Source organism: Peromyscus leucopus, chromosome 5 (assembly GCF_004664715.2).
Source record: "Peromyscus leucopus breed LL Stock chromosome 5, UCI_PerLeu_2.1, whole genome shotgun sequence".
NCBI lineage: Eukaryota > Metazoa > Chordata > Mammalia > Rodentia > Cricetidae > Peromyscus > Peromyscus leucopus.
Genome location: NC_051067.1, coordinates 34,376,966 through 34,396,238, shown reverse-complemented (window position 1 = coordinate 34,396,238; position 19,273 = coordinate 34,376,966).

The following is a 19,273-nucleotide window of genomic DNA, read 5'->3' as shown; positions in this document are numbered from 1 at the left end:
GCTGAAAGTCCTCCCTTTCTTCTTCTCAAAAGGCCCCTCCCAGCATCTTCTCCCAGGTGGCCTTTTCTCCCTCTATTCCCCTTGAGAGCTTAATCTTGACCAACAAGGTGTGGCCTTCAAGCCAGAAGCAGCCCAAATCCATCCATCCACTTCCACCTCACAGCTTCTGGAAGACCTGCTGAAGATAAACTTCATGCCAAGCCTTTTCCTCAGCAGACTTTCCAAACTCAGTAGCAGGCTCAGCTGCCATCTTCTTGATGAACTCCAATATGCACACCCTTGGTGAAGAATGAGAGAGAAACGGGGTGAACTCGGTAGTTCTTGGAAGCTTGTTGTCTGGGCCTGCTCCATTTACCAGAGCAACAGCTGCTGCCGTCATCCATGAGGTTTGTTCTTGCTAAGAAGCAGGACCGAGCTTGTGACCTTATCCATGTCAGACTTTTGAGGAAATAAAGATATCTTCAAAAGTTTGTGCCTGAGATCAAACTAGGATCTCAGGCATGCTTATCACTCACTCTACCACCAACTTATACTCCCTCCAAATCCTGTTTCTACATTTTAGACATGTGCCTAATGCAGAGGGTTATTGAAGGCTAATCTTGAGGAAAACTGTGAGGAAAATGGCCTTAAGCTCCAAGCTCCCTAAGACCCATGGGCCTCCTCAACAGCATTCTCTCTTCTGTGGAAAGATTCCAACCTCGGGCATGCACATAGGCAGATAGAACTGTCTCAGTCTATAATGGAATAGTCCTTCATCAGAACCCCTTGGGTGCTTAAAATGTGAATCCTGGCTTCACCCAGCCCCAGGGAATGAGAATGTTGGGGTAAACTGCTTTGATTAGCATGCATTCTAATTTCAGTCAACTGGCTAAGACACTCAGAAGTTTTCAAGGTAGGCGCTGCCCTCTAAGAAGCTTGTAGATTTCTGAGCACTCTTAAGGGAGCATGGTAACGGGGGTGAGGTAGGGACATTTTGAAAAGTAAGGATTTTGTTCAGAAAGTTTACAGAGTTTCTTTGAGTTCTGCTATAGGTTCTGTTCATAGATTCCACCTTCTCTAGTTAGCTGCACCTCAAACCTATGTCATTTCAGAAATGCTGAGCATAAGAGTGTCAATAAGCATTCGAGATGGGATGCTGATGGCCCCTCTCTCTTGGGAGTTTAAACTTCTTCCCACATTCAAGTCTAAGGATTGAACTTCATGCCTTGATGGAGAAGCTAAGGACTGGGCGAACACCACAGAACTCCTTCTCTGCTTCCTTACATTTGTTTAGTAGAAATAATGTGCCATGCATATGACTTCTTATGTATGCATGGTAGCAGGGTCATGTGTGTGAGTGTGCATGTGTGGGTGTTGGGATATTGGTAGAGGCCCAGAGGTTAATGTCAGGTGTATATAGAGTATCTTCCTTCATCTCTCTACCTGAATTTTTTTTTTGAGACAGGTCTCTCAACGACCCTGGTAGCCAGTGAGTTCTGAGAATCTGCCTGTCCCCACCCCTCTAGAGTGACAGGCACCTATAACTGTACTCAGATTTTTGCTTGGTTGCTAAGATCCAAACTCAGGTCCCCATGCTGTGCAGTAAGTACTCTCACACACTGAGCCGTCATCCCATCCCCCAGAGAGACTTCTGACACAGGACATCTCCAAACAGATTTGAGTCATTTTCTTAAAACCCAGGAAATAGAGTTTGAGAAGCAGCCCCTTGATATTTTCCCCCAAATAATTTGCACATGGCCATTTCCCAAAGGCATTAATATTTTCCAACCTTGATTTGCACAGATGCTGCTTGGCTTATGACAGGGTTACATCCCAATGGAATGTAAAATGGATGTGAAATACCGTAAGTGCAGGATGCATTGAATGCACCCAGTCTACCAAACAGGGCAGCTTAAACTGGCCTACTTCAGACTCTATTAGAACATAGTCTCTGCTAGTCCATGGATCATCTCACATGGTCTGTTTTATAACCAAGTGTTCACTATCAGGTAATTTAGTGAACACGATACAGAAAGTGCAAAGAAGAGGTGGCCTGGATACAATTGCATCATCATCAAGACAACATTTATCAGTCAAGCTGTCATGACTATCATCCTTAGGTCACAGGCACACAGTCATGTACATACTCATAGACGTACAATCACACACATGCTTATACACGCATTTCGGCCCCTTGACCTCAAAGATTATTTCTCAAGGCATTTTTTGCCAAGCAAATCTTAGCTGGCATTGGTCTCTTCTACCCAGCATTTTCCTTCTCTTTCATTAGGAATTGAGACACACATGTGCCAGGGCAGGAGTGTTCAAGCCAGAGGACAACTTGCAGGAATCAGGGCTTTCCTCCCACCATCTCGCTCCCAGTGATGGAACTCAAGTCACAACCTTGGCATCAAATGCCCTGACTCACTAAACCATCTTACAGCCTCCTCCTTTACATTTATTTCTGTTGCTATCTACTTATTGGGTGTACCCTCTCTTTTTAATCTTTGCAGGTCTATATGTGGTGTGCAGATTTGTGTGTGTATGTATGTGTACATGTGTGTGTGGAGGACAGAGGTTGGTGTTGGATGTCTTTCATGATTGTTCTCCATTGTATATATTGGGGTAGGGTCTTTCATTCAAACTCAGATGTCACTGATTTGGTTAGTCTAGCCTGCCCTAGTGGTCCTCTGTCCCCAGCTCCCAAGCACTGCATTATTGGGAAGTTTCCATGCCTTTCTCTGGGTTCAGCATTTCTCTGGGTGTTGGAGATCCAAACTCCAGTTCTCATGCTTGTGTGGACAGCACTTCGTCCACTGAGTCATCTCCTTGACACCTAGAATTTTCTTCAAGAGGAAAGTTTTATTCAGTTGTGTCCATTTTCATGGGTCTCCATGAAAATGCAGATTTCTGGCCTGTATTGTAGTAATTAATTCAGGGTCTTCAGGATCTTGTGCAGGTGGTCCTTGGAAAGTGTGATCATTGTGATGGACTGTTCCAGAGTACATGTGTGCTGAGTGATCTACTAGAAGATGGACATGTCTTGGCTAGAATCTGGGTTACAGTGTCCAGCAAGGATGGCCAAGCAAGGCAAAGACCTTGTCTTCCCCTTCCTGAAGTATGTTACATCAAATGATAACTGTTCAGTATAGATACTCATTTAATTATTTTTCTTGTTTTACTTAGATGGAGAAAAAACTATTCTAAGATTCAGTATGAGAGTGTCTGGGTGAAGGAACGTGAGTTAGTAGCATCCTGTCTGATGTCCCTCTTTTTATTTTATTAGTTACTTGATGTGATTTCTACTGCATATTCTAGAGCTCCGTAGGCAATCCGACTGGAAACATAGTCCCATCTGTTCTTCCACCGGATGGCTCCATGATCTCATGTAAGCATGACCTAGCATCATTTAACTCCCACAGACTTCCCTTTCCCCTTACATATCGGCTAGAGACACTTTGACCTCCAGCTGGTATGTAAACTCTCCACAAGACACCACATAACACTTGAATAAATAAGTACAATAGCCAGGTGGAATGTTGTTCAAAAAGAGAAAAAGTAATCCTTTTTTCTATGGTGCTTGGAATCATGCCATCTCAATAACCCTCCCTAGCCTGTGGAATTAAAGCTGGGGAAAGCAATATCACAGTGTGTGGTGGCTGAGAATGCCCTTCAGAATCAAGAATATGAGTATGCAGGAAAAGGAATGGCTAAATAATTCCCGAGGCAGCTTTTTATATTAGCACTATCACAAACTCTATTAATTCTCATAAAATGGAAGGATTCAAAGTTAGGATCATTGGTGTGAGAAAACATGAGTTTTCATCATTTTAATATGTTTTTGTAGCCCAACCCCAGATACCATCCAAAGCTACATTTCAAAACAATAATGCTGGAAACAATTATTTTTAGACAAAGACATTATTTTCAATGTTCATGTCGGGTGAATAACTGGACAGTGACTTACTCTAATTAAAATCTCATTCCACTTCCCTTCGTGGAAGGACTGTAGGGCTGGCTAGAGCTGGAGTGTTCCTTTCCTGGGAGGGTGGAATTTCCATGAAGGTCAGGGTTTATCCCTCCAGCAGAGGTTAGACAGGGCAAGGTTTTGGCAGTGCAATAAAGAGCCCAGAGAGGATGGAAAAAACGAGATTACAGAGAATATTAAAATACAGTTGGTACTTCCCTAAATGTGAAATAACTGAGCACACATGATACATGTATGTCGCTGAGGAGTGCACATGCTTAGAAGTCAGAAGGAAAACTGTTTTGTTCTGCTCTCCCCACCCCCCTCACCCTCATTCCCCTTCCCCTTTCCCTCCACCTTCCTTTCCCCCACCCACCCCCATCCCCAAGGCCGCCGAGTCTATATAGACACACCCAAAACATTTGGCTTCTTCCCCAAACTCCAGACTCTAGTGCTGCTATAAAAATAGCTGTGAGCTACAGGGAATGAAGGGAGGGGAAGTCTGCACTTTTGAAAGGGGCCTTGTTTCTCCTCAGCCTGTGAGATTTTTACTTGTGCAAACTCATCTGTGCGCATAAGAGAGTCACAGGAAGTGAAAATTCCCCTCAGGGTTATGGTTTCTGTGTTCTCTCTCTCTGTCTCTCTGTGCGTGTGCGTGTGCGTGTGCGTGTGCGTGTGCGTGTGTGTGTGTGTATGGGAGGGAGGAGGAGAGAGAGAGTCTTTCTAGATGTCACTAGATAGCACTAAGCTGTTTCCATGAAAAGCTGTAGGAATGGCCTTAGCTCATTTGGAAATAATGTTTTAACTAGCTGGGAGTGGTTCCTGGGGCTTGCCCTGATTCTGCCTGGATCCAAACCCCTTCACTGCACAATCTAGACTCAGGTACTGAACTAGTAAAAATGGGTTAGCAGATTGTGATAAAAATTAATCTGAGATTGAAAAAGACAAGTGATTCACAATTGTTGGCCTGCCTCAGGACACAACTCGCTCTCAGACTGGAACAGAATTCCTAGAACTTCAGATTGCCAACCAACCAACCAAATAAATAAATAAATAACAAAATGTTACCATAATACCACAGAGATGCACAGATGAAAGGCTTCACATAGACCATAAAGAGTCATCTATATCGTAGCAGGAAAAATGAATCTTCTCTATCTAACCACAGAATTAAACCTGCCACGGTTGGATCTTTTTTTATTTTTTTTTTTTATTGCTTGTCTGTAATGAACCATCTTGGTTACCTAAATTGATTTCACATAATTTAAAGCCTAGTGAAATGTCAGCATTGTCTACTGAAATTAAAATCTCTTTATTATTCCAGGTAGAATAAATATGACCATGTTCTTCAGACCTGTGCTTTGAGCATCCATTGACAACTCCTGAGAAAACTGTGCCGTGCCCACCCCAAACTAGTATTTCTTTTTTCTTTTGTGTGTGATGTAAGTGTATATGTATGTGTGTGTTTATGTGTGTGTGTACATGTATACATGTATACACGGGAATAGAGGCCTGAGTGTGATGTCTGGTGTCTTTCTCAATTGTCCTCCATCTTATTTTTTAAGATAGGGTCTCTCAGTGAATCTGGAGTTCATTGATTCGGCTGTACTGGCTCCGACAAGCTCCAGGGATCTTCCTGTCACCTTTCCTCCACACTGAGGCTACAGGGACCTGCTACCGTGCCTGATTTTTTTGTATGAATACTGGGGACTCAAACTCAGGTCTTGATGAGCAGGTAGCATACTAAGCTCTTTACTAGCTTAACCACTTCTGAAGCTCCACACAGTGGGTATTGACATATGCTTCCAGCCTTTTTCTTAACATCTGGGAAGTAGAGAAGGGGTATCTTTTCACTAGAGAGGCTTAGGAAATAACCACTGAAAGCTTAGATCCAACCACACACACTGCGTGTGTTTTGTGAACCACAAACACCCCAGTTGTATGGTGGTGGCCCGTTGATGTTCCCAGGGCATATTGCTACGTCTTCGCTCCCTTATGCCGTTGCTTAGAACAGTCTGTTGGGGGAGATTTGTTTGTGTTTCTGCTCCGAGACCGCCAATGGAGTCAGACCTCGGTTTGGAGGGCGGAGGCCATATTCAGCTGGCTGGAGTGAACCACAGAGTTTTCTGTCTGACTTAGAGAAAGATAGAGGGACACACAGGGGGAATAAGGAGGGGCAACAGAGATGCCCGGCCTTTCTGATAGGGGAAGGTGGAGAAGAGGGTGAAGTGATCATTTCTCCATCACTCCGTGGATCTTTCAGGTTGATTCCCTAATATCTGACTCCCGAGATTTATTTTTTAATAGAACAATAAAAAAGAAGCTGTAATAAGAGTCTATAAATCTTTATAAATTAAGTGATATGGAAGGTTTTGTTTGCCTCCAAAGCACTCTTCTAAAGGCTTAGCAATCTCTATTCGCCTTTAACTTGGGAAAGCTACAGAAAAGGGGCCACATCTTTCTTCTGTGCATTCTTGTATGGTATAGTGTTCTCTCTCTCTCTCTCTCTCTCTCTCTCTCTCTCTCTCTCTCTCTCTCTCTCTCTCTCTGACTTCATGAAGATTACCCACATCTTCCTAAATCTTTAGAGTGGAAATGTGTTTTCACTCTTCTTATCCTTAGAGACAGCTTCACCCTCTGTTCAGAGTTGAGCTATTAGTTCCATGCTTCATAAACATGATGGCCTGAGATGCCCTCACACTCACCCGCTACCACATTCACATCATGTGCACACACAGAATAATCTAAAAATGTTTTTAAAAACAGCAGAGTGTGCTGCCACACACCTGCACATCCAGCACTGGGGAGGCAGAGGTAGATGGGTAGACACTGGGGCTCACTGGCTAGCCAGCCTACCCTACTCTACAGTAAGTCCTACATCCCAGGGAGAGACGCTGCCTCAAAAAGCAGGGTGGGTGGCACCTGAGAAACAATACCTAAGGTTTCCCTCTGTCCTACAAGCACACATATACATATGTACCTGCACACACCAACACTCCAGGAAGAAAAATGTGCCTGCAGATTGTAGAACATCCCTAAAAACATCATGGTTCCAGATGGTAGGCCCAGAACCACTGTGAGTACTATTCTGATAGTGATTTTAATGGTCAATTTTTATTGCCAACTTAAATGAATTGAGAAACCACCTAGGAGATTAGTGAGGCACACCTCTGTGAGGAGGCATATTCAGTTGTTTCTAGAGAGTATTAACTGAGGAAAGAAGACCTGCCTAGGATGTGGACAGCACTATCCCATGACCCAGAGGCCTGCATAAAATAAAAAGACAAAAAGAGAAAGCCAACACAGTATCAGAGCATTTTCTCTCCATTTCCTATCTATCACAATGTGAGCAGCCATTCTGTGCCACACATTCTGGTTGCTATGGTCTTCTGACCAAGCACATGGACCCAAATCAACATGGCTGAGCCATCTAAACCCAAAAACAAAGCTTGCTTCCCTCAATCATTTCTCTAGATACTTTTATCAGAACTATACAAAAGTAACAAATGCAATGTTTCCCTTCTCTGCGGACCTTGGAAGGAAGTTAAGGGTCTGTGCAGCCATACTAGAAAGTTCTACTTGAAAGTGTAAATGCAGGACACACTCTCCCACTTTCTGAGGCAAAGGGGCCAAAGAAGAGTCCAACCATCAATCTCTATTACACATATATATGCATATTTGTATATATCATATATACCAATATTCATATATTCCTTCTTATCTTATATTTGTGTTTAATTAGAAAGTTGTACTCACTGTGGGAACAGTTGGTAAGTACATAAAGAATAAGGAAAACAACCGAGGGAGAGTCTTTACTGTTCCAAGAAGGAACTGCCCAAGGCTTGATGTCAGGGCCCAAGTCAAGAGAGAAGAGCAGTTCTGTGAGGTGCATGCCTGAGCAAAGCTAAATCTTTGTTGCTGAGGAGGAGAAGTGCCACCCCCATCTTCCTTTATATATATTCAGATTATTTTTGTTTGTTTGTTTTGTATTTTCCCCCTTCCTACAAATTCTTCTGGAGGCCAACATTACATGGATGACTTCAGTGAGCTTGACAGCATCCTTGTTAAAAATAATAGTGAGTGCATTTTGCCAATACTCTAATGGGCAAGGACAGGCGGTAAACCTAAGAGAGATTGGCCACCTCCGTGTGGTGACATCTAAAAGGGAAGACTTGGTCAGCGCATGAGCTGTTCGTACAGCTTACGGCTTCAAATGAGATTATTGATTAGGTTAATTTTCCGTGGGATATTGGACTTGGTTTGCAATTCAACATCGGAGTTCATTAAATTTGCATTGCGGTTGATCATCTTCCATTAAGAAGCACATTGTGAAGTTTCATTACTGGGAAAAATATGTGTGTGGACACTTCCTTAGTGCCAATGCTAAGAATGTAGATCTTAGAGCCTCCTATCGATTCCATTGAGTTTTGCTAGGCAGCCTAACCCGGTAGTGTTAGTTTCTTGAAAAATTAGTACCACTGCCAGTAAACAGAAAGGGGCCAAGACTGGAAAACTATTGTAAAGCCGTATAGGTCCTTCACACAGTGAACAGAAGGTCATTTACTAATTAAAACTGTTTTAGGGGTGGGGTGGAACTCACTGTAGAGTGGCTTGTTTAGAAGCCCTACGGCTCTGGGTTCCATGCTTAGCACAAAACTAACAACAACAAGCAGCCCACAAAGGCAGAAACAAAACTTGAAACAATATTTCTATTGACCTTACAAAGCATTTGACTTGGTGACCGTTAAGGATGACTTTACTCAGAACTCTATTTGAGAGTTGGGTCTGATCGGTTATTTCCATAGCTATCTGGATTATAAAGGCTGTATTTCTAGGGCTGAGTAGACAGCACAGGTAAAGACAGTTTGTCTTACGGGAACAAGGACCTGAGCTCAATTCCCAGAAGCCTAGCGAGAAAAGCCACCCTGGTGCTTGTAATCCTAGTTGCTGGGGAGGCAGAAACGGACAGAGGGCTTAGCTTGTCGGCCAGTCAACCCAGGCTAGTTGAAGAGTCTCAGGGCCCGGTGAGAGAGCTTGTCTCAAAAAAAAAAAAAAAAAAAAAAAAAGGAAGGTAAATGTCTTCTGAGGAATGACACTCAAGGTTGTCCTTTGACTTACACACACACACACACACACACACACTCACACACACACTCACACGTACGAGCACACGGTGTATTTCAGGTATACAACCTGGAAGTCATCCATTTAGCCACTGGAGTCTGAGCTCTGAAAAGCCATCCTTCCAATCAGAAACTGTTTAAGAAAGAAGAGGAAGCCATCCTTGGGAAGGATGGTGACAAGCTGCTTTCCAGTCCTGCACACCTTTCCGTCTTAGCCTTGGTTTGAGAAGAGAGGAGACAGCAGCGGTCCTCATGAAGGCAAAGGAGTCTGTTCGAAGGGAAATGAGGTTTTCAAAGGAGGAGTTCGCAACTCCTAAACTAACATTTCAAACTCTCACTTATGAGAGACCAGGGTCTCCAGGGGTTTCAATCAAAAGCTGTTGAGCTGTGGAAAGTTCTCACATTTGTTTTGTGACTGCCACCCTGCAGAGCCCATGCCTCCGGGATAATAGCACAGCATGGGAAAGGTATTCGTGGGGCTGGGAGCTCCACCTGGTTTCTAGATTCCAGAAACCACTTACTGTCTTTATCCTCCATCATGACAGGGAAGGACAGACAGCACACCAGATCCTCATTGTAGGCACAGTGTGGACATTGGCCACCCCATCTATCAATCTGTGTGAGATATGCAACAAGTTTTGGAAGGAATGCCAACGCTGTGCAACTGAAGCTAAGGACCGCCCTCCCATGTTGGCTCCTACTTTGGTCTAGAGCCCAATGAGTGATGAAAACAAGAATTCTAGGACATGTAACCACATCCTTGAGGATGTGATCCCAGAGGGTCCTCATGCCTCTATGCATAGAGCTCAATGTCTCATAGCCAGACTGAAGATGGACCCAGAAAGCAAGTCATGGTCATTAGACACAAAGTGTCCACTAAAATGCTTTTTATTGTGACTTACAGAAGTTTTCTCCAGGGAAGGCTGTAATAAAATATTCAAGAGAAATGCAGACTTCAGAGGAAGGTCAAGCAAGGAGTCGAATGGGAATCTGTACACAAAACAATTTTGAAGTGCCAGAATCCAATCCAAGACGGTCAATTCAAGGCTGACTCATCAGAAATGAATAACATAGAAGTATACGTTCAACTCACACAGAACGCAGCACAGATTCTACTTAGCAGTGGTTCTCAGCCTCAGCTTTTCACTAGCATCACTTGGCTCCAATCCCCAGGCATCCAACCTGAAGTAGGGAGGACATAAGAACCATGTGGAAAACCCTCCTCGCTTTGACTCTAACTTGAAAAGTCAGTTTATAACAAGCTGAACTAAAGATTTTTGAAACAAATATTTCCATCTAGGGCAGGCAGTGGTCTATCACAGAGAGCAGGAATTTGGCCCTAGCTAGGGATAGGGAATGGATTACCCATGGCCTAAGGGCTTGTGAAAGGACAGACACAGGTAGATGGTGAATAGTGAAGGTGGATGATGGAACAACGTCATCAAGCTTTGTTATAAAACCTGGCTTCGGGTCCAGGAAGATGGAAGGAGCCTGATCTTCACTTGGGAGCACTCAATGCTATCATCCCCCAACTCATGATCCCTTCAAAGTCAGGTGGCCTTCTTGTTAGCTTTGTGCCCTCAGTGATTGTTCAAATCTAAGATGGTCTTTCAATAAAAAACAAACAAACCCAGAGCCAGATATTGGAGTGAAAGCGGAAAGATCAGAGATGCAGAACAAGTCACAGCCAACCTCACCTCATCAACTCCACGAATCCTCAGACCTCACCTCTGAGTCCTCACCTGAATGACTCTCAGCTGAACTGCTTTAGTTCCTGTCTCCTCACGCCTTATAGACCTTTCTCCACCCAGTCATGTCACTTCCTGGGATTAAAGGTGTGTGTGCTTTCCAGTACTGGGATTAAAGGCATGTGGCACCACTGCCTGGCTCTATTTCCAGCGTGGCCTTGAACTCACAGAGATCCAGATGGATCTCTACCTCCCGAGTGATAAGATTAAGGGGGTGTGCCACCACTGTCTGGCCTCTATGTCTAATTTAGTGGCTGGCTCTGTCCTCTGATCCCCATGCAAGTTTATTACATATACACAACATATCATTACACTTGGTGCTGAGTTTAGGGATCCCAGGACTGTTCTCTGCCACCATCTAGGTCCTGCTATCTAAGGGGCCCTTAAGATATGCAGCTGACACCCCCCCCCATGAAGTATTCTCAATGTCCCATCATCCCTCCAGTCTCTATAGATCAACACCAAAATAGTCCTCAAACCAGTTTTGTGTTTCACAGAAGAGGAAGTTAGCACATATCTTTCACCCAAAGCATCTTTGTGCACTTAAAATTTTTCCACCTTTCTCTTTGTCTGATTAGGAATAGTTTGAGAGGCAGAACATCCTGTGAAAGCTACCCTGCAGAGGTCAATTACCAAGAAGACATGGGACTATCTGGCTATCTTCAAAATACTCTACAGATATGATGACATCCTCATAACTAAGCCTGACTGTCTTAAATAGGGTTTCTGTTGCTGTGAAGAGACACCATGACCACGGCAACTCTTCTAAAGGAAGACATTTAATTGGGTGGCTTATAATTTCAGAGATTTAGTCCATTATCATCATGGCAGGACATGGTGGCATGTAGGCAGACATGGTGCTGGAGAAGGAGTTGAGAATTCTACATCTTGATCCACAGGAAGCAGAAGGAGTCTGTGTCCACACTGGGTGTAGCTTGAGCATAGGAGATCTCAAATCCCACCCCCACAGTGACACACTTTCTCCAACAAAGCCACACCTCCTCCAACAAAGCCACACTTCCTAATAGTGTCACCCCCTGTGAGCTTATGGGGGCCAATTACATCCAAGCTACCACAATGGCTTAACCTGTCTCCAAACATTAAGCGCAGTCAACACCCAGGTAATTTCCCTGGTTCCGTCACTACCTTCCAGGTGGACCATGAGGACTTTCCTGAATGACTGGACGGTTCTGTTACCCTTGCTCTGGCTGAGCATTGTCTGGTATTAAACTGGCCTGGAAGTGAAAGTTCTTCAGTGATGACTCTGGATTTGATTATTAAACCAGCTTGAGAAAGCACCATCTGTTTTGAGTACGACTGTCAGCAATTTCTAGGTTAAGGGGATAGTGTATCCACCAGAGGCTTGCAGTTCTCTCCCAAAGTGACCACTGCAGTTAGGAAACCCAGCACTAATGAAGTCCTTTCTCCTTTGACAGTCATGCTCCCTCTCTCTCCTGCTTCTTTTCACTCTTGCAAGCCTGCAGGAATTGTGGGTGTCACACCTAGAGACACCCATCATACAAAACTTAGTCCCTTCTCCATCGTCCTCAGCAAAGCTCCTCCGCGCTGCCTCCTCTGGTGGCGTTTTATTTAGTTTCACATTCTACTTAGAATTTGTAGGTTTCCAGGAAGGAGTCACACTGAAGACCATAAGGCTTTAACGATCTCACTCTCCCACTTTATCCTTTGAACGCACCACACTGTAGAAATAACAACGGAAATTTCAGAAAGCAGCGCTCTCCATCGACACCTATCATCCCTCTTGAGCTGCTTGGTTGTCGCATTTGTTAGAAACAAGGCTTCCCAGTGATTCCTTCCTTCCTTCCTCCTTCCTGTCCTTCTTTCCTTCCTTCCTTTCTTCTTTCCATTTCTTTTTTTCCCCAAAATTCTAGTCAAGGTCCAGAGTACCCCTAAACCCAACAAATGTACAACAGCTCTGCCTTCATAGATGGAAACTTTGAAAATAGATTCTAATTTTCTAAAGCACTTTTGGCTTCACATGAACTTGAGGGAATGGCACAGAGACTTCTCATACACCTATGTTGTGTAGTTAGTTCTTCCAAGTGAAGCATTCCCTGGGAGAGGGAGAAGGAAGACTCCAAGACTCAGAAAAAAAAATGGCAGAACTGCAAGATTCACAGCCCCCCCCCCACCAGCTTGTGTATATGAGCAGCAAGGGCTGCTGGGAAAAGATTCCAAGCCACAGAGCTGCCTCCACGTTGCATAGGGAGCCTCAGAGGTGCAACTCTCATGAGTTGTCGTACACTGGTGTGGACTTTCCAGTTGCCTTTGAGTCAGCCCGTGCTCTGTCAGTGACTCCAGTATAGCTGTTAGTCCATGAAGCTACATTTGGGTGGGATCATTTTTCTTTTGTGTGTATGTGCACAGGCATGTTGGTGCATATTTGTGTAAACACATGTGTGCACAAGTGTACACACATGGAGAAATGAGAGGTCAACTGCATGCGAAGTTTGTTCAAAGCCATCCACCACTACCTCTCAGACAAAGGTCTCTCATTGGGCTGAAATCCTCTGGTTGAGCTAGACTGGCTGGCCAGCCAGCCCCAGGGATCTGCCTATCTCTGTCTCTCAAGAGCTGAGTTTACAAGCATGCTACACTACGCTTGGTTTTTCTTACAAGGGTTCGGGGCTGGACCTCAGACCCTCTTGCTTGCCTAGCAAGTGCTTTACTCCCTGGACCATCCCCAGAGTCCTTTCCCTGCTGTGATATCACTATCTTATCGTGTGTGAATAGACATTTTCTCACATTTCCTCAGGAGCGGTAATATAACAGCCCACTTCCTCCGTATGGGTAAAGCCTCCCCCATCATCAACACACCCCACAAGAGCAGTGCACTTGTTATGACTGCTGACCCGCCATGTGTACATCACTACCTACAGTCCATTTACACTGGACGAAGCATTTTTAGCCATGGGCCATCCAACATCAGTTGTAACTGGGCTCTGCTAAGCATTTTCCCTTTCATATGACAGAATATCATGTGAGAGCATAAGCCTAATTCTGAACTATCATTCAAATAGGCTTCAATATTCCGCTAGCTACTGCAATGAACTTATGTCAAAATTCTTAAGTGCAGACATCCGCATCACTGTCTTGACTTTAATTAAACAAACCATTGGGGGTCACTTCTATGACATCGTGTAGGTGATTGCCTTGTACATAAAAGTTAGCTAGCAAATTCTACCGATACTGTGGCGACATCACCTGGAGTGGGGGGTGTCTGGTAGCACCTCTGAATTTTTGCATTTTGGTAGCATCAAAATGTAAGGTAATGAGTTACAAGTGTTTTAAAAGAGAACTATCTCCCTGCTTCTTTCTTTTATTATATTTGGATCCCCTGCATATTTCTAAAACAATCTTAGTTCCAAAGCAAACCATCTCAGCTAATGGGCCCTGATGTGTGCTTTGGGACTGACCATGTGGGGACAGCTTCACCCTGAACACTTGAGTACAGCAGCTAGGCTGGCTTTCTCATGGTGCAATTGGAAGAGGCCTTTGTTCTTAAATGATTCCAAAGACAGAACGCTTTCTAAAACAGTTTCTCAGGGAGCTCACTGTAGCAAACTGTTGTAATTTTGAGGACAGCACAGCTAATTATTTCATAACCCCCAAAAACTCCCACTGACAAGAAGTCAGAAAATAGGACATTTTTTGGATACTGGTGTCAAAGGCACAGTGCTGTTGGCACTTATGTTTGTGGAAAAGCAGGGTTTTCCTTTTTAGGATAATGACTAACTTAAGTGATCATGGAAGACTGAAAATTCTTCTTTCCACTGTCCTTCCTTAAGGCATTTTCACAGACTTAAGGCTATGATACTTCCCCGTTTTCGTTTTTTGTCTTAAAAAAATAAAGCTTGGCCAAACGTCTTAACTTTGTCAAGTTCTATTTCAAAACCTATTGTGTTTGGCTGGAGAACTCTGCTGTTTTTTAGCTCTTTTTCTATTACAGATTGTCCAAATAGCCTGTAATAGTCTAATGGTTGCATTTATAACATCTGAGTATTGCTTTGCTAATCCCAGTGGGCTAGAAACTCCCAAGCTCTCAAGAGACAAATTAAAACCTTTTCTGAGCATCATTATGGGCAAAAGAAGAATCAAAGGAAGCAGGTTACTTTAGGGATGTGGATTGTAAACTGTCCTAAACCACTGTGGACTGACAGCTGGCCTCTAAAGGCTAGGTGCTCTGGTGTGAAGGTAGGTCCTTAACAACTGTCGTCTGCACCCTTCCCGTGTGTTATTTTATTTTATTTTCAGGGTGGAGTGTGGGTGCCATGGCATGCATGTGGTCAGGGCACAACTTGTCAGAGTCTACTCTCCTTCTAACTTGTGGGTCGCAAGGATCAACTTTAGGTCCTCAGCTACTTTCTCTACTGGTCTGCCTTTACATGTTGTTGTGAATTATATATTTCAAATGACCCATGGAGGCCTGGGGATGTGGCTCAGTCATAAAACGCTACTGCTGAGTATGTGTCGATCCAGAACTTTTCCTCCACCCGTGCAATTCAACTGGCTTTGTAGAATGAAGGACTACATATGTGTCTTAGGGTTACTATTGCTATGATGAAACATGATGGCCAAAGCAACCTGGGGAAGAAAGGGCTTATTCAGCTCATGCTTCCACATCACAGTTCATCATCAAAGGAAGTCAGGACAGGAACTCAAGAAGGACAGGAACTTGGAGGCAGGAGCTGATGCAAAGGCCACGGAGGAGTGCTGCTTATTGGCTTGTTCCTCATGGCTTGCTCAGCTTGCTTTCTTATAGAACCCAGGACCACCTGCCCAGGGATGGCACCACCCAGAATGGGCTGAGCCCTCCCCCATCAATCACTAATTAAGAAAATGGTCTACAGGCTTGCCTAGAGCCCAAATCACATGGAGGCATGTTCTTAATTGAGGCTTCCTCCTAGCTTGTGTCAAGTTGACACCAGTACACCATGCTAACAGGCCTCTCAGGGAGTGGGTGCTCCATAGTCGAGATTGTAACTAGTATTTGCATACCCATGGGCATATCCTGGCTCAACACACAAGATCCTTGGGCTAAGCAAAGCTGGGTGCCACCCTGTATCCTCAGATTCCTGGAATATGCCAGCAAGCATAGCATCGTACATGAGATGGGAAGCCAGAACCAAGGAAGATTCTGAGTCTACTGTTTTCACAGGTCCAGCCAGCATGCTTATCTGGTCTCCAGAGTTGCATAGGGCAACTCTCTGCCCAGGCCATGCCAATGGGTGCAAACACACAAATGAGAATTTGAAACCACAGAATATCGACGGGCCAGAGTAGACTTGATAGGGAATAGCCAAGGAGCCCAGGAATACCCAGGCTTGAAAGTGACACTTGACATTTCTGTTAGCTCTTTTTATGGTGTCATGGCCAGTCTCTACTATCCTCTGTTGTTTAGCTGAGCCTTTTGAGTCCCTTGTTCCCCATCTATAAAACAGAGAGTACTAAGGCCTTTCCCAGGGAGAAGGCATGATTAATTGAGTGGCGAATGAGAAAGGGCTGCCATGTACATTAACAGGCTACTCAGAGAGTTGATATTATTATTAATCTTGACTGGCTGGTATTAGGTTAAAAATTATAGCCAATTTCACATAGCCAAAAAGTCTATAAGACTATACAAGTGTGTTTTATTTCCTCAAAGTTTCCGCCTTCCTTACCCTGAGCCCTGTCATTTATTTATAAACCGTTTTTGTTGAATCAACATATCAATCCATCTATTCCTGATCTCTTCACTAAACATTATATTTATTCCATACTTGAACACAAAGAAATTCTGGGCAAGATCTGGAGTCAAGGAGTCACCACTACCATGTTTTACACTCTGAAAGAAAAAAAAAAGCTAAAAATAATAGTTCATTGACAATCCAGGGGTGGGAAACTATATTTGACAACTTCCAACTGTCATTTTTATTTCTGCTAGACAATCATGCCTCCTACTGTTTTAACCCAGTTTTTAAAATTTATTTTACACACTCCAGTGGCAGCCTGCTGGTCACAAGTCACTTTTATTGCCATGATATATTTCATGCTAAGAGATTTGTGGCTGCTGGGGACATCTTTAGGGGAATAACATGATTTAATGATTAAGTCTCAGTAGGTAAATATGTAAGCACTGACATGTCATATGATCCACAAATACCTGATGTGGACATTGGGTTCATGTGAGTGTGTGTGTGTGTGTGTGTGTGTGTGTGTGCGTGCGCGTGCGTGCGCGCGCGCGTGCATATGTGTATAGAGGCCAGAAGTCAACCTCAGAAGTGTTGTCTCCTCAGACAACATTCGCTTGTTTTTAAAGACAGAGTCCCTCACTGGTCTGGAATTGGCCGGTAGTTAGGGTGGCTGGCCAGTGAGTCCAAGGGATCTACCCACCTCTGCCTCTCCAGTGCCAACATTGTAAACATGCACTGTTCTGTCAGGGATCTACCCATCTGCCTCTCCAGTGCTGACACTGTAAACATGCACTGTCCTGGCCTCGGTGCTTGCTCGCACTTGCACGGCGAGCCCTTAACCTTCTGAGTACCTCTGTATATCTGCACAGAGACTGGTCAGCTCCGAGAGAATTCAACCCAAATTTCACAGTGTTGAGTCCCCTGAGATGCCTCAGTGATATACCCCGCCCACGTGGGGGTGCATTAGTTACTTCTCTCAAGTTCGGAGAAAAGGGCTTGAGATATAAGGAAGGTTCACAGCAGGCTTGCAGGGAGGCGTGGAAGCACAGCATGGGAAGGATAAGGAGAGCCTTGGGATGGACTCAGGACCTGGAGGACAGTAACACGTGTGTGTGGAACCATGGAAGGACCTGAAAGCCATGAAGGGGCCAGGCCACTAGCCTCTACATTGATAAGGGGTGTCTGCGGCTCTGCAGGACTAAACAGGCACAGTAATAACTAGCTAGTCATGACTTTTACTCTGTTTCTGTGAGTTTCTAAAACTTTTAGAGGTAAGTTTTCACTTGCAAGAACAATTCTTAGGAGATAAAGAACATTGAAATGTCATTGTGACTGAAGCATGTCAGCCTTCCGTGTTATAAACATAATCATAGCCCTCACACCCAAGCCAAGTGGGGAGGAAGCCTGGAAAAGCATGAGGTGTCTTAAGTGCACACTTAGAGATGCACTCCACAAATAGCCCAGCAAGCATTCCTCGGTGAAGAGCTATCTGGGCACCAGACGCTGTCAGTAGCTCGTGACCTGGGAACCAGGAATAGGGACTATAGAGACACACGTTAATCCAGCTACATAGTCCAGGCTCTTATCACGATCCCCGTCATAGTCTTGGTGAGCATTCTTCTCTCCAGGGAGGATGCCTCTGGTTTGGGTTGTTTATATTCATAGTCTGTGAATATGAGCCAGTTGAGTTTATGCTACCAAGCTCTAGAAAATTAGTAAAATGAATGTCAGAATGCTGATCCTCTGGGTGTTTTGACCATTGTAACCCCCAGTGAGGAGCCCAAGGATGAGGTGTTCGGAAATGTTGCTGTAATGTTTCCATGTTTGTTCATTTTTTTGACAATTGATCTGGTATATGGTTATCTGTTTCTGGTCCCAATGGTATTTTTCTAATTTATTTATTTATTGTTTTATATGTATATTGATAGATAGATAGATAGATATAAAGATAGATAGATGATAGATAGATATAAAGATAGATAGATGATAGATAGATATAAAGATAGATAGATGATAGATAGATAGATAGATAGATAGATAGATAGATAGATAGATAGATAGATGATAGGAGAGGAGAGGAGAGGAGAGCACTTGAGAGTTAATTTTAATTCTCTCCTTCTACTACGCAGGTCCTGGAAACTGAACTCAGCAAACACCTTTACCCACCGAGTCACCTCACCAGCCTGACCCCTAACATTTTAAGAAACTCATGGAGACACCACACTTTGAGCTGTAACTTGCAATGATGCGTTCATGATAAATTTCCACAAAGCTCCTTCTAAAAGCCTGGTGCTGCATGCTCTTTCTATTCTTCCTTCTAATTATGGTGGACTGGGAAACCTTCCAGAATTTGTGACAAGTACCCAGACATGTTAATCACCCAAGTTATCATCTGGAGAAAGTGTGTGCAGCAATGTTACCACTTTCCTGCTAGGCCTGTACACCGTACCCTCTGCTCTATTTGGTGAGCATCAGGGAGCCACCCAGGGATCCCTGAACTAGGATCAGGCTTCATCACATTTTTTCAACACAACTTCTCACATGTGGAGCAGAGCATCGCTATGCCACGCCTCTTCCCATGGACACAACATGTTCTTGAATATATATTATCTTTTATGACAAGTCAGGGGTCAGCAAGTTTTTGTTTTTGTTTCTGTTTTTCAGTGAAGAGCCAAAGAGCAAACACTTGGAGCTCGGAGAGCCACACAGGAGGAAGCACATTTTGTTCCTTGAACATAATAACTGCCTTTGTTTTTCATTTTC